Here is an 18,086-nt window from a genome sequence, read left to right on the forward strand (position 1 = left end):
CCGGTACCTGTAGTCAAGAGGCTTGGAGGACTGCAAGACATTGCCACGGAGGTGAATGCAGCTAACCACTGTAGTTAGAGTCCTGACAGCGCAGGCACGTTCATTTGCTCGTATACATGTGATGGAGACCGTGTCTGACACTGCTGTGGCGTACACCTTGGCCTAGGCTTTGCTGGGTATCGCCACTTGCATTGCAGCCAGCTGCCTTCGCGGGCGCCTCCGTGGCCATGGCCGTGATCGTCTAGTGGTTAGGACATTGCGTTGTGGCCGCAATAACCCAGGTTCGAATCCTGGTCACGGCAATTTTGAAAGTTTTGCCTTGCTGCCGTTGCAATGGCGAGTACTCGAAATGACAGTACTCTCTTGATTTTTTCACTCGTGTTCCGCAGGCCGCAGTTAGCACTACCACTTCATCCCCAACACGTAATGTCGCCTCCCAGAGCGCAGACGTCCGCTGCTCTCTGTAGTCGAAAAGGGCAGTCGTTTGAAGTGCGATGGATGAGCAGCCAGTCCCAGCAGAACAGGAAGCTGTGGCGTGCACTGTTTCTACAAATGCTAGGAACACTGGCGCACCAAGCAGCGCATGTAGCGTGGCCGAGCGCTTTAAGGCGCTGGTTTAAGGCACCAGTCTCTCTGTAGGCGCGGTTTCGAATCCCGTAGCTGCCGGGGGTTTTGATGTGATCGCGTTAACCTGCCGCTTTTCCTTCAAGTGTAACCTCCTTGAGCTCACATATGTTTGATACATGGAGCATTCTAGCTCCGCCTGACAGTTACAGCTACGATACTTTAGTGGTTAAGGAAAGCGCAGGTTCGAAACCTGGTCACGGCACGAAAACGTCTCTTGACGCTGTCTCCTTAACTGCGACAGCTACAGACAAGTGGCGTCGCTACCGTACGGCGGGCACGGCTTTTTCTTGCTGTGGATGGCCTAAAGAGACGCTTCCAGTGGGAGAGCAGTGGAAATACATGGCACGGCGATTGCCAAGATACTTCCATTTCGAAGTGATCTTTGTAGTACAAACGAAACGTTTTGCCGCTGCTGATCCAACGGTAACGTGGCCGAGCGGTCTAAGGCGCTGGTTTTAGGCACCAGTCTCTCCGGAGGCGTGGGTTCGAATCCCACCGTTGCCACTTTTTACGTCTCATTTTTGTGCCGTTGCGGTGTGTCCTCGTGGGGTAGGACGCAGCTCTTGTGACGCGCGTGTTGTGTAGGTAGCGTGGCCGAGCGGTCTAAGGCGCTGGTTTCAGGCACCATTCTCTTCGGAGGCGTGGGTTCCAATCCCACAGCTGCCGAACGTGTAATGTTTCCTGTGTCGAAGGCAGATGCACTCATTGCCCGCAAAGGAAACAGCACAACAAGGCGTGAGCGTCTGCTTGGTGAATTGTCGTAGAACAGTGCGTGGTGCAACGACAGGATTTGTAGGCACCTTTTGCTCTCATCATTGCTGGCGTTCGTCTCCACGAAATGCGTCCGGAGCACGCCGTTCTATAACGCGAGAGAGTGGATTTTTTACAGTTGTCGTCAGTTAACCGTGGGCGGCTGCTGCGTTCGCTGGAAAGAGCACTGCCGTCGTTGTCCGGTGTGGTCTAGTGGCTAGGATACCTGGCTCTCACCCAGGAGGCCCGGGTTCGATTCCCGGTACCGGAATTGCGCGTTTTTGTTGCTCCTCCTATGCGACTTGTCTCGACTTTGCTCGACTGACGCTACGCTGACGCGTGCAGAAAGCTACGTTAAGTATGACTCGCGGCAACACCTGACGGCGAGAGAGATGCGGCGTCTATCCACTTGTTATCGAGCCACATACCGGTACCTGTAGTCAAGAGGCTTGGAGGACTGCAAGACATTGCCACGGAGGTGAATGCAGCTAACCACTGTAGTTAGAGTCCTGACAGCGCAGGCACGTTCATTTGCTCGTATACATGTGATGGAGACCGTGTCTGACACTGCTGTGGCGTACACCTTGGCCTAGGCTTTGCTGGGTATCGCCACTTGCATTGCAGCCAGCTGCCTTCGCGGGCGCCTCCGTGGCCATGGCCGTGATCGTCTAGTGGTTAGGACATTGCGTTGTGGCCGCAATAACCCAGGTTCGAATCCTGGTCACGGCAATTTTGAAAGTTTTGCCTTGCTGCCGTTGCAATGGCGAGTACTCGAAATGACAGTACTCTCTTGATTTTTTCACTCGTGTTCCGCAGGCCGCAGTTAGCACTACCACTTCATCCCCAACACGTAATGTCGCCTCCCAGAGCGCAGACGTCCGCTGCTCTCTGTAGTCGAAAAGGGCAGTCGTTTGAAGTGCGATGGATGAGCAGCCAGTCCCAGCAGAACAGGAAGCTGTGGCGTGCACTGTTTCTACAAATGCTAGGAACACTGGCGCACCAAGCAGCGCATGTAGCGTGGCCGAGCGCTTTAAGGCGCTGGTTTAAGGCACCAGTCTCTCTGTAGGCGCGGTTTCGAATCCCGTAGCTGCCGGGGGTTTTGATGTGATCGCGTTAACCTGCCGCTTTTCCTTCAAGTGTAACCTCCTTGAGCTCACATATGTTTGATACATGGAGCATTCTAGCTCCGCCTGACAGTTACAGCTACGATACTTTAGTGGTTAAGGAAAGCGCAGGTTCGAAACCTGGTCACGGCACGAAAACGTCTCTTGACGCTGTCTCCTTAACTGCGACAGCTACAGACAAGTGGCGTCGCTACCGTACGGCGGGCACGGCTTTTTCTTGCTGTGGATGGCCTAAAGAGACGCTTCCAGTGGGAGAGCAGTGGAAATACATGGCACGGCGATTGCCAAGATACTTCCATTTCGAAGTGATCTTTGTAGTACAAACGAAACGTTTTGCCGCTGCTGATCCAACGGTAACGTGGCCGAGCGGTCTAAGGCGCTGGTTTTAGGCACCAGTCTCTCCGGAGGCGTGGGTTCGAATCCCACCGTTGCCACTTTTTACGTCTCATTTTTGTGCCGTTGCGGTGTGTCCTCGTGGGGTAGGACGCAGCTCTTGTGACGCGCGTGTTGTGTAGGTAGCGTGGCCGAGCGGTCTAAGGCGCTGGTTTCAGGCACCATTCTCTTCGGAGGCGTGGGTTCCAATCCCACAGCTGCCGAACGTGTAATGTTTCCTGTGTCGAAGGCAGATGCACTCATTGCCCGCAAAGGAAACAGCACAACAAGGCGTGAGCGTCTGCTTGGTGAATTGTCGTAGAACAGTGCGTGGTGCAACGACAGGATTTGTAGGCACCTTTTGCTCTCATCATTGCTGGCGTTCGTCTCCACGAAATGCGTCCGGAGCACGCCGTTCTATAACGCGAGAGAGTGGATTTTTTACAGTTGTCGTCAGTTAACCGTGGGCGGCTGCTGCGTTCGCTGGAAAGAGCACTGCCGTCGTTGTCCGGTGTGGTCTAGTGGCTGGGATACCTGGCTCTCACCCAGGAGGCCCGGGTTCGATTCCCGGTACCGGAATTGCGCGTTTTTGTTGCTCCTCCTATGCGACTTGTCTCGACTTTGCTCGACTGACGCTACGCTGACGCGTGCAGAAAGCTACGTTAAGTATGACTCGCGGCAACACCTGACGGCGAGAGAGATGCGGCGTCTATCCACTTGTTATCGAGCCACATACCGGTACCTGTAGTCAAGAGGCTTGGAGGACTGCAAGACATTGCCACGGAGGTGAATGCAGCTAACCACTGTAGTTAGAGTCCTGACAGCGCAGGCACGTTCATTTGCTCGTATACATGTGATGGAGACCGTGTCTGACACTGCTGTGGCGTACACCTTGGCCTAGGCTTTGCTGGGTATCGCCACTTGCATTGCAGCCAGCTGCCTTCGCGGGCGCCTCCGTGGCCATGGCCGTGATCGTCTAGTGGTTAGGACATTGCGTTGTGGCCGCAATAACCCAGGTTCGAATCCTGGTCACGGCAATTTTGAAAGTTTTGCCTTGCTGCCGTTGCAATGGCGAGTACTCGAAATGACAGTACTCTCTTGATTTTTTCACTCGTGTTCCGCAGGCCGCAGTTAGCACTACCACTTCATCCCCAACACGTAATGTCGCCTCCCAGAGCGCAGACGTCCGCTGCTCTCTGTAGTCGAAAAGGGCAGTCGTTTGAAGTGCGATGGATGAGCAGCCAGTCCCAGCAGAACAGGAAGCTGTGGCGTGCACTGTTTCTACAAATGCTAGGAACACTGGCGCACCAAGCAGCGCATGTAGCGTGGCCGAGCGCTTTAAGGCGCTGGTTTAAGGCACCAGTCTCTCTGTAGGCGCGGTTTCGAATCCCGTAGCTGCCGGGGGTTTTGATGTGATCGCGTTAACCTGCCGCTTTTCCTTCAAGTGTAACCTCCTTGAGCTCACATATGTTTGATACATGGAGCATTCTAGCTCCGCCTGACAGTTACAGCTACGATACTTTAGTGGTTAAGGAAAGCGCAGGTTCGAAACCTGGTCACGGCACGAAAACGTCTCTTGACGCTGTCTCCTTAACTGCGACAGCTACAGACAAGTGGCGTCGCTACCGTACGGCGGGCACGGCTTTTTCTTGCTGTGGATGGCCTAAAGAGACGCTTCCAGTGGGAGAGCAGTGGAAATACATGGCACGGCGATTGCCAAGATACTTCCATTTCGAAGTGATCTTTGTAGTACAAACGAAACGTTTTGCCGCTGCTGATCCAACGGTAACGTGGCCGAGCGGTCTAAGGCGCTGGTTTTAGGCACCAGTCTCTCCGGAGGCGTGGGTTCGAATCCCACCGTTGCCACTTTTTACGTCTCATTTTTGTGCCGTTGCGGTGTGTCCTCGTGGGGTAGGACGCAGCTCTTGTGACGCGCGTGTTGTGTAGGTAGCGTGGCCGAGCGGTCTAAGGCGCTGGTTTCAGGCACCATTCTCTTCGGAGGCGTGGGTTCCAATCCCACAGCTGCCGAACGTGTAATGTTTCCTGTGTCGAAGGCAGATGCACTCATTGCCCGCAAAGGAAACAGCACAACAAGGCGTGAGCGTCTGCTTGGTGAATTGTCGTAGAACAGTGCGTGGTGCAACGACAGGATTTGTAGGCACCTTTTGCTCTCATCATTGCTGGCGTTCGTCTCCACGAAATGCGTCCGGAGCACGCCGTTCTATAACGCGAGAGAGTGGATTTTTTACAGTTGTCGTCAGTTAACCGTGGGCGGCTGCTGCGTTCGCTGGAAAGAGCACTGCCGTCGTTGTCCGGTGTGGTCTAGTGGCTAGGATACCTGGCTCTCACCCAGGAGGCCCGGGTTCGATTCCCGGTACCGGAATTGCGCGTTTTTGTTGCTCCTCCTATGCGACTTGTCTCGACTTTGCTCGACTGACGCTACGCTGACGCGTGCAGAAAGCTACGTTAAGTATGACTCGCGGCAACACCTGACGGCGAGAGAGATGCGGCGTCTATCCACTTGTTATCGAGCCACATACCGGTACCTGTAGTCAAGAGGCTTGGAGGACTGCAAGACATTGCCACGGAGGTGAATGCAGCTAACCACTGTAGTTAGAGTCCTGACAGCGCAGGCACGTTCATTTGCTCGTATACATGTGATGGAGACCGTGTCTGACACTGCTGTGGCGTACACCTTGGCCTAGGCTTTGCTGGGTATCGCCACTTGCATTGCAGCCAGCTGCCTTCGCGGGCGCCTCCGTGGCCATGGCCGTGATCGTCTAGTGGTTAGGACATTGCGTTGTGGCCGCAATAACCCAGGTTCGAATCCTGGTCACGGCAATTTTGAAAGTTTTGCCTTGCTGCCGTTGCAATGGCGAGTACTCGAAATGACAGTACTCTCTTGATTTTTTCACTCGTGTTCCGCAGGCCGCAGTTAGCACTACCACTTCATCCCCAACACGTAATGTCGCCTCCCAGAGCGCAGACGTCCGCTGCTCTCTGTAGTCGAAAAGGGCAGTCGTTTGAAGTGCGATGGATGAGCAGCCAGTCCCAGCAGAACAGGAAGCTGTGGCGTGCACTGTTTCTACAAATGCTAGGAACACTGGCGCACCAAGCAGCGCATGTAGCGTGGCCGAGCGCTTTAAGGCGCTGGTTTAAGGCACCAGTCTCTCTGTAGGCGCGGTTTCGAATCCCGTAGCTGCCGGGGGTTTTGATGTGATCGCGTTAACCTGCCGCTTTTCCTTCAAGTGTAACCTCCTTGAGCTCACATATGTTTGATACATGGAGCATTCTAGCTCCGCCTGACAGTTACAGCTACGATACTTTAGTGGTTAAGGAAAGCGCAGGTTCGAAACCTGGTCACGGCACGAAAACGTCTCTTGACGCTGTCTCCTTAACTGCGACAGCTACAGACAAGTGGCGTCGCTACCGTACGGCGGGCACGGCTTTTTCTTGCTGTGGATGGCCTAAAGAGACGCTTCCAGTGGGAGAGCAGTGGAAATACATGGCACGGCGATTGCCAAGATACTTCCATTTCGAAGTGATCTTTGTAGTACAAACGAAACGTTTTGCCGCTGCTGATCCAACGGTAACGTGGCCGAGCGGTCTAAGGCGCTGGTTTTAGGCACCAGTCTCTCCGGAGGCGTGGGTTCGAATCCCACCGTTGCCACTTTTTACGTCTCATTTTTGTGCCGTTGCGGTGTGTCCTCGTGGGGTAGGACGCAGCTCTTGTGACGCGCGTGTTGTGTAGGTAGCGTGGCCGAGCGGTCTAAGGCGCTGGTTTCAGGCACCATTCTCTTCGGAGGCGTGGGTTCCAATCCCACAGCTGCCGAACGTGTAATGTTTCCTGTGTCGAAGGCAGATGCACTCATTGCCCGCAAAGGAAACAGCACAACAAGGCGTGAGCGTCTGCTTGGTGAATTGTCGTAGAACAGTGCGTGGTGCAACGACAGGATTTGTAGGCACCTTTTGCTCTCATCATTGCTGGCGTTCGTCTCCACGAAATGCGTCCGGAGCACGCCGTTCTATAACGCGAGAGAGTGGATTTTTTACAGTTGTCGTCAGTTAACCGTGGGCGGCTGCTGCGTTCGCTGGAAAGAGCACTGCCGTCGTTGTCCGGTGTGGTCCAGTGGCTAGGATACCTGGCTCTCACCCAGGAGGCCCGGGTTCGATTCCCGGTACCGGAATTGCGCGTTTTTGTTGCTCCTCCTATGCGACTTGTCTCGACTTTGCTCGACTGACGCTACGCTGACGCGTGCAGAAAGCTACGTTAAGTATGACTCGCGGCAACACCTGACGGCGAGAGAGATGCGGCGTCTATCCACTTGTTATCGAGCCACATACCGGTACCTGTAGTCAAGAGGCTTGGAGGACTGCAAGACATTGCCACGGAGGTGAATGCAGCTAACCACTGTAGTTAGAGTCCTGACAGCGCAGGCACGTTCATTTGCTCGTATACATGTGATGGAGACCGTGTCTGACACTGCTGTGGCGTACACCTTGGCCTAGGCTTTGCTGGGTATCGCCACTTGCATTGCAGCCAGCTGCCTCCGTGGGCGCCTCCGTGGCCATGGCCGTGATCGTCTAGTGGTTAGGACATTGCGTTGTGGCCGCAATAACCCAGGTTCGAATCCTGGTCACGGCAATTTTGAAAGTTTTGCCTTGCTGCCGTTGCAATGGCGAGTACTCGAAATGACAGTACTCTCTTGATTTTTTCACTCGTGTTCCGCAGGCCGCAGTTAGCACTACCACTTCATCCCCAACACGTAATGTCGCCTCCCAGAGCGCAGACGTCCGCTGCTCTCTGTAGTCGAAAAGGGCAGTCGTTTGAAGTGCGATGGATGAGCAGCCAGTCCCAGCAGAACAGGAAGCTGTGGCGTGCACTGTTTCTACAAATGCTAGGAACACTGGCGCACCAAGCAGCGCATGTAGCGTGGCCGAGCGCTTTAAGGCGCTGGTTTAAGGCACCAGTCTCTCTGTAGGCGCGGTTTCGAATCCCGTAGCTGCCGGGGGTTTTGATGTGATCGCGTTAACCTGCCGCTTTTCCTTCAAGTGTAACCTCCTTGAGCTCACATATGTTTGATACATGGAGCATTCTAGCTCCGCCTGACAGTTACAGCTACGATACTTTAGTGGTTAAGGAAAGCGCAGGTTCGAAACCTGGTCACGGCACGAAAACGTCTCTTGACGCTGTCTCCTTAACTGCGACAGCTACAGACAAGTGGCGTCGCTACCGTACGGCGGGCACGGCTTTTTCTTGCTGTGGATGGCCTAAAGAGACGCTTCCAGTGGGAGAGCAGTGGAAATACATGGCACGGCGATTGCCAAGATACTTCCATTTCGAAGTGATCTTTGTAGTACAAACGAAACGTTTTGCCGCTGCTGATCCAACGGTAACGTGGCCGAGCGGTCTAAGGCGCTGGTTTTAGGCACCAGTCTCTCCGGAGGCGTGGGTTCGAATCCCACCGTTGCCACTTTTTACGTCTCATTTTTGTGCCGTTGCGGTGTGTCCTCGTGGGGTAGGACGCAGCTCTTGTGACGCGCGTGTTGTGTAGGTAGCGTGGCCGAGCGGTCTAAGGCGCTGGTTTCAGGCACCATTCTCTTCGGAGGCGTGGGTTCCAATCCCACAGCTGCCGAACGTGTAATGTTTCCTGTGTCGAAGGCAGATGCACTCATTGCCCGCAAAGGAAACAGCACAACAAGGCGTGAGCGTCTGCTTGGTGAATTGTCGTAGAACAGTGCGTGGTGCAACGACAGGATTTGTAGGCACCTTTTGCTCTCATCATTGCTGGCGTTCGTCTCCACGAAATGCGTCCGGAGCACGCCGTTCTATAACGCGAGAGAGTGGATTTTTTACAGTTGTCGTCAGTTAACCGTGGGCGGCTGCTGCGTTCGCTGGAAAGAGCACTGCCGTCGTTGTCCGGTGTGGTCTAGTGGCTGGGATACCTGGCTCTCACCCAGGAGGCCCGGGTTCGATTCCCGGTACCGGAATTGCGCGTTTTTGTTGCTCCTCCTATGCGACTTGTCTCGACTTTGCTCGACTGACGCTACGCTGACGCGTGCAGAAAGCTACGTTAAGTATGACTCGCGGCAACACCTGACGGCGAGAGAGATGCGGCGTCTATCCACTTGTTATCGAGCCACATACCGGTACCTGTAGTCAAGAGGCTTGGAGGACTGCAAGACATTGCCACGGAGGTGAATGCAGCTAACCACTGTAGTTAGAGTCCTGACAGCGCAGGCACGTTCATTTGCTCGTATACATGTGATGGAGACCGTGTCTGACACTGCTGTGGCGTACACCTTGGCCTAGGCTTTGCTGGGTATCGCCACTTGCATTGCAGCCAGCTGCCTTCGCGGGCGCCTCCGTGGCCATGGCCGTGATCGTCTAGTGGTTAGGACATTGCGTTGTGGCCGCAATAACCCAGGTTCGAATCCTGGTCACGGCAATTTTGAAAGTTTTGCCTTGCTGCCGTTGCAATGGCGAGTACTCGAAATGACAGTACTCTCTTGATTTTTTCACTCGTGTTCCGCAGGCCGCAGTTAGCACTACCACTTCATCCCCAACACGTAATGTCGCCTCCCAGAGCGCAGGCGTCCGCTGCTCTCTGTAGTCGAAAAGGGCAGTCGTTTGAAGTGCGATGGATGAGCAGCCAGTCCCAGCAGAACAGGAAGCTGTGGCGTGCACTGTTTCTACAAATGCTAGGAACACTGGCGCACCAAGCAGCGCATGTAGCGTGGCCGAGCGCTTTAAGGCGCTGGTTTAAGGCACCAGTCTCTCTGTAGGCGCGGTTTCGAATCCCGTAGCTGCCGGGGGTTTTGATGTGATCGCGTTAACCTGCCGCTTTTCCTTCAAGTGTAACCTCCTTGAGCTCACATATGTTTGATACATGGAGCATTCTAGCTCCGCCTGACAGTTACAGCTACGATACTTTAGTGGTTAAGGAAAGCGCAGGTTCGAAACCTGGTCACGGCACGAAAACGTCTCTTGACGCTGTCTCCTTAACTGCGACAGCTACAGACAAGTGGCGTCGCTACCGTACGGCGGGCACGGCTTTTTCTTGCTGTGGATGGCCTAAAGAGACGCTTCCAGTGGGAGAGCAGTGGAAATACATGGCACGGCGATTGCCAAGATACTTCCATTTCGAAGTGATCTTTGTAGTACAAACGAAACGTTTTGCCGCTGCTGATCCAACGGTAACGTGGCCGAGCGGTCTAAGGCGCTGGTTTTAGGCACCAGTCTCTCCGGAGGCGTGGGTTCGAATCCCACCGTTGCCACTTTTTACGTCTCATTTTTGTGCCGTTGCGGTGTGTCCTCGTGGGGTAGGACGCAGCTCTTGTGACGCGCGTGTTGTGTAGGTACCGTGGCCGAGCGGTCTAAGGCGCTGGTTTCAGGCACCATTCTCTTCGGAGGCGTGGGTTCCAATCCCACAGCTGCCGAACGTGTAATGTTTCCTGTGTCGAAGGCAGATGCACTCATTGCCCGCAAAGGAAACAGCACAACAAGGCGTGAGCGTCTGCTTGGTGAATTGTCGTAGAACAGTGCGTGGTGCAACGACAGGATTTGTAGGCACCTTTTGCTCTCATCATTGCTGGCGTTCGTCTCCACGAAATGCGTCCGGAGCACGCCGTTCTATAACGCGAGAGAGTGGATTTTTTACAGTTGTCGTCAGTTAACCGTGGGCGGCTGCTGCGTTCGCTGGAAAGAGCACTGCCGTCGTTGTCCGGTGTGGTCTAGTGGCTAGGATACCTGGCTCTCACCCAGGAGGCCCGGGTTCGATTCCCGGTACCGGAATTGCGCGTTTTTGTTGCTCCTCCTATGCGACTTGTCTCGACTTTGCTCGACTGACGCTACGCTGACGCGTGCAGAAAGCTACGTTAAGTATGACTCGCGGCAACACCTGACGGCGAGAGAGATGCGGCGTCTATCCACTTGTTATCGAGCCACATACCGGTACCTGTAGTCAAGAGGCTTGGAGGACTGCAAGACATTGCCACGGAGGTGAATGCAGCTAACCACTGTAGTTAGAGTCCTGACAGCGCAGGCACGTTCATTTGCTCGTATACATGTGATGGAGACCGTGTCTGACACTGCTGTGGCGTACACCTTGGCCTAGGCTTTGCTGGGTATCGCCACTTGCATTGCAGCCAGCTGCCTTCGCGGGCGCCTCCGTGGCCATGGCCGTGATCGTCTAGTGGTTAGGACATTGCGTTGTGGCCGCAATAACCCAGGTTCGAATCCTGGTCACGGCAATTTTGAAAGTTTTGCCTTGCTGCCGTTGCAATGGCGAGTACTCGAAATGACAGTACTCTCTTGATTTTTTCACTCGTGTTCCGCAGGCCGCAGTTAGCACTACCACTTCATCCCCAACACGTAATGTCGCCTCCCAGAGCGCAGACGTCCGCTGCTCTCTGTAGTCGAAAAGGGCAGTCGTTTGAAGTGCGATGGATGAGCAGCCAGTCCCAGCAGAACAGGAAGCTGTGGCGTGCACTGTTTCTACAAATGCTAGGAACACTGGCGCACCAAGCAGCGCATGTAGCGTGGCCGAGCGCTTTAAGGCGCTGGTTTAAGGCACCAGTCTCTCTGTAGGCGCGGTTTCGAATCCCGTAGCTGCCGGGGGTTTTGATGTGATCGCGTTAACCTGCCGCTTTTCCTTCAAGTGTAACCTCCTTGAGCTCACATATGTTTGATACATGGAGCATTCTAGCTCCGCCTGACAGTTACAGCTACGATACTTTAGTGGTTAAGGAAAGCGCAGGTTCGAAACCTGGTCACGGCACGAAAACGTCTCTTGACGCTGTCTCCTTAACTGCGACAGCTACAGACAAGTGGCGTCGCTACCGTACGGCGGGCACGGCTTTTTCTTGCTGTGGATGGCCTAAAGAGACGCTTCCAGTGGGAGAGCAGTGGAAATACATGGCACGGCGATTGCCAAGATACTTCCATTTCGAAGTGATCTTTGTAGTACAAACGAAACGTTTTGCCGCTGCTGATCCAACGGTAACGTGGCCGAGCGGTCTAAGGCGCTGGTTTTAGGCACCAGTCTCTCCGGAGGCGTGGGTTCGAATCCCACCGTTGCCACTTTTTACGTCTCATTTTTGTGCCGTTGCGGTGTGTCCTCGTGGGGTAGGACGCAGCTCTTGTGACGCGCGTGTTGTGTAGGTAGCGTGGCCGAGCGGTCTAAGGCGCTGGTTTCAGGCACCATTCTCTTCGGAGGCGTGGGTTCCAATCCCACAGCTGCCGAACGTGTAATGTTTCCTGTGTCGAAGGCAGATGCACTCATTGCCCGCAAAGGAAACAGCACAACAAGGCGTGAGCGTCTGCTTGGTGAATTGTCGTAGAACAGTGCGTGGTGCAACGACAGGATTTGTAGGCACCTTTTGCTCTCATCATTGCTGGCGTTCGTCTCCACGAAATGCGTCCGGAGCACGCCGTTCTATAACGCGAGAGAGTGGATTTTTTACAGTTGTCGTCAGTTAACCGTGGGCGGCTGCTGCGTTCGCTGGAAAGAGCACTGCCGTCGTTGTCCGGTGTGGTCCAGTGGCTAGGATACCTGGCTCTCACCCAGGAGGCCCGGGTTCGATTCCCGGTACCGGAATTGCGCGTTTTTGTTGCTCCTCCTATGCGACTTGTCTCGACTTTGCTCGACTGACGCTACGCTGACGCGTGCAGAAAGCTACGTTAAGTATGACTCGCGGCAACACCTGACGGCGAGAGAGATGCGGCGTCTATCCACTTGTTATCGAGCCACATACCGGTACCTGTAGTCAAGAGGCTTGGAGGACTGCAAGACATTGCCACGGAGGTGAATGCAGCTAACCACTGTAGTTAGAGTCCTGACAGCGCAGGCACGTTCATTTGCTCGTATACATGTGATGGAGACCGTGTCTGACACTGCTGTGGCGTACACCTTGGCCTAGGCTTTGCTGGGTATCGCCACTTGCATTGCAGCCAGCTGCCTCCGTGGGCGCCTCCGTGGCCATGGCCGTGATCGTCTAGTGGTTAGGACATTGCGTTGTGGCCGCAATAACCCAGGTTCGAATCCTGGTCACGGCAATTTTGAAAGTTTTGCCTTGCTGCCGTTGCAATGGCGAGTACTCGAAATGACAGTACTCTCTTGATTTTTTCACTCGTGTTCCGCAGGCCGCAGTTAGCACTACCACTTCATCCCCAACACGTAATGTCGCCTCCCAGAGCGCAGACGTCCGCTGCTCTCTGTAGTCGAAAAGGGCAGTCGTTTGAAGTGCGATGGATGAGCAGCCAGTCCCAGCAGAACAGGAAGCTGTGGCGTGCACTGTTTCTACAAATGCTAGGAACACTGGCGCACCAAGCAGCGCATGTAGCGTGGCCGAGCGCTTTAAGGCGCTGGTTTAAGGCACCAGTCTCTCTGTAGGCGCGGTTTCGAATCCCGTAGCTGCCGGGGGTTTTGATGTGATCGCGTTAACCTGCCGCTTTTCCTTCAAGTGTAACCTCCTTGAGCTCACATATGTTTGATACATGGAGCATTCTAGCTCCGCCTGACAGTTACAGCTACGATACTTTAGTGGTTAAGGAAAGCGCAGGTTCGAAACCTGGTCACGGCACGAAAACGTCTCTTGACGCTGTCTCCTTAACTGCGACAGCTACAGACAAGTGGCGTCGCTACCGTACGGCGGGCACGGCTTTTTCTTGCTGTGGATGGCCTAAAGAGACGCTTCCAGTGGGAGAGCAGTGGAAATACATGGCACGGCGATTGCCAAGATACTTCCATTTCGAAGTGATCTTTGTAGTACAAACGAAACGTTTTGCCGCTGCTGATCCAACGGTAACGTGGCCGAGCGGTCTAAGGCGCTGGTTTTAGGCACCAGTCTCTCCGGAGGCGTGGGTTCGAATCCCACCGTTGCCACTTTTTACGTCTCATTTTTGTGCCGTTGCGGTGTGTCCTCGTGGGGTAGGACGCAGCTCTTGTGACGCGCGTGTTGTGTAGGTAGCGTGGCCGAGCGGTCTAAGGCGCTGGTTTCAGGCACCATTCTCTTCGGAGGCGTGGGTTCCAATCCCACAGCTGCCGAACGTGTAATGTTTCCTGTGTCGAAGGCAGATGCACTCATTGCCCGCAAAGGAAACAGCACAACAAGGCGTGAGCGTCTGCTTGGTGAATTGTCGTAGAACAGTGCGTGGTGCAACGACAGGATTTGTAGGCACCTTTTGCTCTCATCATTGCTGGCGTTCGTCTCCACGAAATGCGTCCGGAGCACGCCGTTCTATAACGCGAGAGAGTGGATTTTTTACAGTTGTCGTCAGTTAACCGTGGGCGGCTGCTGCGTTCGCTGGAAAGAGCACTGCCGTCGTTGTCCGGTGTGGTCTAGTGGCTGGGATACCTGGCTCTCACCCAGGAGGCCCGGGTTCGATTCCCGGTACCGGAATTGCGCGTTTTTGTTGCTCCTCCTATGCGACTTGTCTCGACTTTGCTCGACTGACGCTACGCTGACGCGTGCAGAAAGCTACGTTAAGTATGACTCGCGGCAACACCTGACGGCGAGAGAGATGCGGCGTCTATCCACTTGTTATCGAGCCACATACCGGTACCTGTAGTCAAGAGGCTTGGAGGACTGCAAGACATTGCCACGGAGGTGAATGCAGCTAACCACTGTAGTTAGAGTCCTGACAGCGCAGGCACGTTCATTTGCTCGTATACATGTGATGGAGACCGTGTCTGACACTGCTGTGGCGTACACCTTGGCCTAGGCTTTGCTGGGTATCGCCACTTGCATTGCAGCCAGCTGCCTTCGCGGGCGCCTCCGTGGCCATGGCCGTGATCGTCTAGTGGTTAGGACATTGCGTTGTGGCCGCAATAACCCAGGTTCGAATCCTGGTCACGGCAATTTTGAAAGTTTTGCCTTGCTGCCGTTGCAATGGCGAGTACTCGAAATGACAGTACTCTCTTGATTTTTTCACTCGTGTTCCGCAGGCCGCAGTTAGCACTACCACTTCATCCCCAACACGTAATGTCGCCTCCCAGAGCGCAGACGTCCGCTGCTCTCTGTAGTCGAAAAGGGCAGTCGTTTGAAGTGCGATGGATGAGCAGCCAGTCCCAGCAGAACAGGAAGCTGTGGCGTGCACTGTTTCTACAAATGCTAGGAACACTGGCGCACCAAGCAGCGCATGTAGCGTGGCCGAGCGCTTTAAGGCGCTGGTTTAAGGCACCAGTCTCTCTGTAGGCGCGGTTTCGAATCCCGTAGCTGCCGGGGGTTTTGATGTGATCGCGTTAACCTGCCGCTTTTCCTTCAAGTGTAACCTCCTTGAGCTCACATATGTTTGATACATGGAGCATTCTAGCTCCGCCTGACAGTTACAGCTACGATACTTTAGTGGTTAAGGAAAGCGCAGGTTCGAAACCTGGTCACGGCACGAAAACGTCTCTTGACGCTGTCTCCTTAACTGCGACAGCTACAGACAAGTGGCGTCGCTACCGTACGGCGGGCACGGCTTTTTCTTGCTGTGGATGGCCTAAAGAGACGCTTCCAGTGGGAGAGCAGTGGAAATACATGGCACGGCGATTGCCAAGATACTTCCATTTCGAAGTGATCTTTGTAGTACAAACGAAACGTTTTGCCGCTGCTGATCCAACGGTAACGTGGCCGAGCGGTCTAAGGCGCTGGTTTTAGGCACCAGTCTCTCCGGAGGCGTGGGTTCGAATCCCACCGTTGCCACTTTTTACGTCTCATTTTTGTGCCGTTGCGGTGTGTCCTCGTGGGGTAGGACGCAGCTCTTGTGACGCGCGTGTTGTGTAGGTAGCGTGGCCGAGCGGTCTAAGGCGCTGGTTTCAGGCACCATTCTCTTCGGAGGCGTGGGTTCCAATCCCACAGCTGCCGAACGTGTAATGTTTCCTGTGTCGAAGGCAGATGCACTCATTGCCCGCAAAGGAAACAGCACAACAAGGCGTGAGCGTCTGCTTGGTGAATTGTCGTAGAACAGTGCGTGGTGCAACGACAGGATTTGTAGGCACCTTTTGCTCTCATCATTGCTGGCGTTCGTCTCCACGAAATGCGTCCGGAGCACGCCGTTCTATAACGCGAGAGAGTGGATTTTTTACAGTTGTCGTCAGTTAACCGTGGGCGGCTGCTGCGTTCGCTGGAAAGAGCACTGCCGTCGTTGTCCGGTGTGGTCTAGTGGCTGGGATACCTGGCTCTCACCCAGGAGGCCCGGGTTCGATTCCCGGTACCGGAATTGCGCGTTTTTGTTGCTCCTCCTATGCGACTTGTCTCGACTTTGCTCGACTGACGCTACGCTGACGCGTGCAGAAAGCTACGTTAAGTATGACTCGCGGCAACACCTGACGGCGAGAGAGATGCGGCGTCTATCCACTTGTTATCGAGCCACATACCGGTACCTGTAGTCAAGAGGCTTGGAGGACTGCAAGACATTGCCACGGAGGTGAATGCAGCTAACCACTGTAGTTAGAGTCCTGACAGCGCAGGCACGTTCATTTGCTCGTATACATGTGATGGAGACCGTGTCTGACACTGCTGTGGCGTACACCTTGGCCTAGGCTTTGCTGGGTATCGCCACTTGCATTGCAGCCAGCTGCCTTCGCGGGCGCCTCCGTGGCCATGGCCGTGATCGTCTAGTGGTTAGGACATTGCGTTGTGGCCGCAATAACCCAGGTTCGAATCCTGGTCACGGCAATTTTGAAAGTTTTGCCTTGCTGCCGTTGCAATGGCGAGTACTCGAAATGACAGTACTCTCTTGATTTTTTCACTCGTGTTCCGCAGGCCGCAGTTAGCACTACCACTTCATCCCCAACACGTAATGTCGCCTCCCAGAGCGCAGACGTCCGCTGCTCTCTGTAGTCGAAAAGGGCAGTCGTTTGAAGTGCGATGGATGAGCAGCCAGTCCCAGCAGAACAGGAAGCTGTGGCGTGCACTGTTTCTACAAATGCTAGGAACACTGGCGCACCAAGCAGCGCATGTAGCGTGGCCGAGCGCTTTAAGGCGCTGGTTTAAGGCACCAGTCTCTCTGTAGGCGCGGTTTCGAATCCCGTAGCTGCCGGGGGTTTTGATGTGATCGCGTTAACCTGCCGCTTTTCCTTCAAGTGTAACCTCCTTGAGCTCACATATGTTTGATACATGGAGCATTCTAGCTCCGCCTGACAGTTACAGCTACGATACTTTAGTGGTTAAGGAAAGCGCAGGTTCGAAACCTGGTCACGGCACGAAAACGTCTCTTGACGCTGTCTCCTTAACTGCGACAGCTACAGACAAGTGGCGTCGCTACCGTACGGCGGGCACGGCTTTTTCTTGCTGTGGATGGCCTAAAGAGACGCTTCCAGTGGGAGAGCAGTGGAAATACATGGCACGGCGATTGCCAAGATACTTCCATTTCGAAGTGATCTTTGTAGTACAAACGAAACGTTTTGCCGCTGCTGATCCAACGGTAACGTGGCCGAGCGGTCTAAGGCGCTGGTTTTAGGCACCAGTCTCTCCGGAGGCGTGGGTTCGAATCCCACCGTTGCCACTTTTTACGTCTCATTTTTGTGCCGTTGCGGTGTGTCCTCGTGGGGTAGGACGCAGCTCTTGTGACGCGCGTGTTGTGTAGGTAGCGTGGCCGAGCGGTCTAAGGCGCTGGTTTCAGGCACCATTCTCTTCGGAGGCGTGGGTTCCAATCCCACAGCTGCCGAACGTGTAATGTTTCCTGTGTCGAAGGCAGATGCACTCATTGCCCGCAAAGGAAACAGCACAACAAGGCGTGAGCGTCTGCTTGGTGAATTGTCGTAGAACAGTGCGTGGTGCAACGACAGGATTTGTAGGCACCTTTTGCTCTCATCATTGCTGGCGTTCGTCTCCACGAAATGCGTCCGGAGCACGCCGTTCTATAACGCGAGAGAGTGGATTTTTTACAGTTGTCGTCAGTTAACCGTGGGCGGCTGCTGCGTTCGCTGGAAAGAGCACTGCCGTCGTTGTCCGGTGTGGTCTAGTGGCTGGGATACCTGGCTCTCACCCAGGAGGCCCGGGTTCGATTCCCGGTACCGGAATTGCGCGTTTTTGTTGCTCCTCCTATGCGACTTGTCTCGACTTTGCTCGACTGACGCTACGCTGACGCGTGCAGAAAGCTACGTTAAGTATGACTCGCGGCAACACCTGACGGCGAGAGAGATGCGGCGTCTATCCACTTGTTATCGAGCCACATACCGGTACCTGTAGTCAAGAGGCTTGGAGGACTGCAAGACATTGCCA

The 18,086-nt window shown here is 54.5% G+C and overlaps 30 non-coding genes across 30 annotated transcripts; all 30 read left to right on the forward strand.

Moving 5' to 3' along the window:
• Positions 1-230: 230 nt before the first annotated feature.
• Positions 231-302, forward strand: Trnah-gug. Its single transcript has one exon. It is a non-coding gene; the product is annotated as a tRNA-His (tRNA).
• A 747-nt stretch (positions 303-1,049) lies between these two features.
• Trnal-uag lies at positions 1,050-1,131 on the forward strand. Its single transcript has one exon. It is a non-coding gene; the product is annotated as a tRNA-Leu (tRNA).
• Positions 1,132-1,576: 445 nt separating this feature from the next.
• Positions 1,577-1,648, forward strand: Trnae-cuc. Its single transcript has one exon. It is a non-coding gene; the product is annotated as a tRNA-Glu (tRNA).
• Positions 1,649-2,034: 386 nt separating this feature from the next.
• Trnah-gug lies at positions 2,035-2,106 on the forward strand. The gene has a single exon. It is a non-coding gene; the product is annotated as a tRNA-His (tRNA).
• Positions 2,107-2,853: 747 nt separating this feature from the next.
• Trnal-uag lies at positions 2,854-2,935 on the forward strand. Its single transcript has one exon. It is a non-coding gene; the product is annotated as a tRNA-Leu (tRNA).
• Positions 2,936-3,380: 445 nt separating this feature from the next.
• Positions 3,381-3,452, forward strand: Trnae-cuc. The gene has a single exon. It is a non-coding gene; the product is annotated as a tRNA-Glu (tRNA).
• A 386-nt stretch (positions 3,453-3,838) lies between these two features.
• Trnah-gug lies at positions 3,839-3,910 on the forward strand. The gene has a single exon. It is a non-coding gene; the product is annotated as a tRNA-His (tRNA).
• A 747-nt stretch (positions 3,911-4,657) lies between these two features.
• On the forward strand, positions 4,658-4,739 carry Trnal-uag. Its single transcript has one exon. It is a non-coding gene; the product is annotated as a tRNA-Leu (tRNA).
• A 445-nt stretch (positions 4,740-5,184) lies between these two features.
• Positions 5,185-5,256, forward strand: Trnae-cuc. Its single transcript has one exon. It is a non-coding gene; the product is annotated as a tRNA-Glu (tRNA).
• Positions 5,257-5,642: 386 nt separating this feature from the next.
• Positions 5,643-5,714, forward strand: Trnah-gug. The gene has a single exon. It is a non-coding gene; the product is annotated as a tRNA-His (tRNA).
• A 747-nt stretch (positions 5,715-6,461) lies between these two features.
• Positions 6,462-6,543, forward strand: Trnal-uag. Its single transcript has one exon. It is a non-coding gene; the product is annotated as a tRNA-Leu (tRNA).
• Positions 6,544-6,988: 445 nt separating this feature from the next.
• On the forward strand, positions 6,989-7,060 carry Trnae-cuc. The gene has a single exon. It is a non-coding gene; the product is annotated as a tRNA-Glu (tRNA).
• Positions 7,061-7,446: 386 nt separating this feature from the next.
• Trnah-gug lies at positions 7,447-7,518 on the forward strand. Its single transcript has one exon. It is a non-coding gene; the product is annotated as a tRNA-His (tRNA).
• Positions 7,519-8,265: 747 nt separating this feature from the next.
• Positions 8,266-8,347, forward strand: Trnal-uag. The gene has a single exon. It is a non-coding gene; the product is annotated as a tRNA-Leu (tRNA).
• A 445-nt stretch (positions 8,348-8,792) lies between these two features.
• On the forward strand, positions 8,793-8,864 carry Trnae-cuc. Its single transcript has one exon. It is a non-coding gene; the product is annotated as a tRNA-Glu (tRNA).
• Positions 8,865-9,250: 386 nt separating this feature from the next.
• Trnah-gug lies at positions 9,251-9,322 on the forward strand. The gene has a single exon. It is a non-coding gene; the product is annotated as a tRNA-His (tRNA).
• Positions 9,323-10,069: 747 nt separating this feature from the next.
• Positions 10,070-10,151, forward strand: Trnal-uag. Its single transcript has one exon. It is a non-coding gene; the product is annotated as a tRNA-Leu (tRNA).
• Positions 10,152-10,596: 445 nt separating this feature from the next.
• On the forward strand, positions 10,597-10,668 carry Trnae-cuc. The gene has a single exon. It is a non-coding gene; the product is annotated as a tRNA-Glu (tRNA).
• A 386-nt stretch (positions 10,669-11,054) lies between these two features.
• On the forward strand, positions 11,055-11,126 carry Trnah-gug. Its single transcript has one exon. It is a non-coding gene; the product is annotated as a tRNA-His (tRNA).
• Positions 11,127-11,873: 747 nt separating this feature from the next.
• Positions 11,874-11,955, forward strand: Trnal-uag. The gene has a single exon. It is a non-coding gene; the product is annotated as a tRNA-Leu (tRNA).
• Positions 11,956-12,400: 445 nt separating this feature from the next.
• Trnae-cuc lies at positions 12,401-12,472 on the forward strand. The gene has a single exon. It is a non-coding gene; the product is annotated as a tRNA-Glu (tRNA).
• A 386-nt stretch (positions 12,473-12,858) lies between these two features.
• Positions 12,859-12,930, forward strand: Trnah-gug. The gene has a single exon. It is a non-coding gene; the product is annotated as a tRNA-His (tRNA).
• A 747-nt stretch (positions 12,931-13,677) lies between these two features.
• On the forward strand, positions 13,678-13,759 carry Trnal-uag. The gene has a single exon. It is a non-coding gene; the product is annotated as a tRNA-Leu (tRNA).
• Positions 13,760-14,204: 445 nt separating this feature from the next.
• Positions 14,205-14,276, forward strand: Trnae-cuc. Its single transcript has one exon. It is a non-coding gene; the product is annotated as a tRNA-Glu (tRNA).
• A 386-nt stretch (positions 14,277-14,662) lies between these two features.
• On the forward strand, positions 14,663-14,734 carry Trnah-gug. The gene has a single exon. It is a non-coding gene; the product is annotated as a tRNA-His (tRNA).
• Positions 14,735-15,481: 747 nt separating this feature from the next.
• On the forward strand, positions 15,482-15,563 carry Trnal-uag. The gene has a single exon. It is a non-coding gene; the product is annotated as a tRNA-Leu (tRNA).
• Positions 15,564-16,008: 445 nt separating this feature from the next.
• On the forward strand, positions 16,009-16,080 carry Trnae-cuc. The gene has a single exon. It is a non-coding gene; the product is annotated as a tRNA-Glu (tRNA).
• Positions 16,081-16,466: 386 nt separating this feature from the next.
• Positions 16,467-16,538, forward strand: Trnah-gug. Its single transcript has one exon. It is a non-coding gene; the product is annotated as a tRNA-His (tRNA).
• Positions 16,539-17,285: 747 nt separating this feature from the next.
• Positions 17,286-17,367, forward strand: Trnal-uag. Its single transcript has one exon. It is a non-coding gene; the product is annotated as a tRNA-Leu (tRNA).
• Positions 17,368-17,812: 445 nt separating this feature from the next.
• Trnae-cuc lies at positions 17,813-17,884 on the forward strand. Its single transcript has one exon. It is a non-coding gene; the product is annotated as a tRNA-Glu (tRNA).
• The last annotated feature ends 202 nt before the right edge of the window (positions 17,885-18,086 follow it).

This window comes from Schistocerca piceifrons, unplaced genomic scaffold (assembly GCF_021461385.2).
Source record: "Schistocerca piceifrons isolate TAMUIC-IGC-003096 unplaced genomic scaffold, iqSchPice1.1 HiC_scaffold_622, whole genome shotgun sequence".
In the NCBI taxonomy this organism is placed as follows: Eukaryota; Metazoa; Arthropoda; class Insecta; order Orthoptera; family Acrididae; genus Schistocerca; species Schistocerca piceifrons.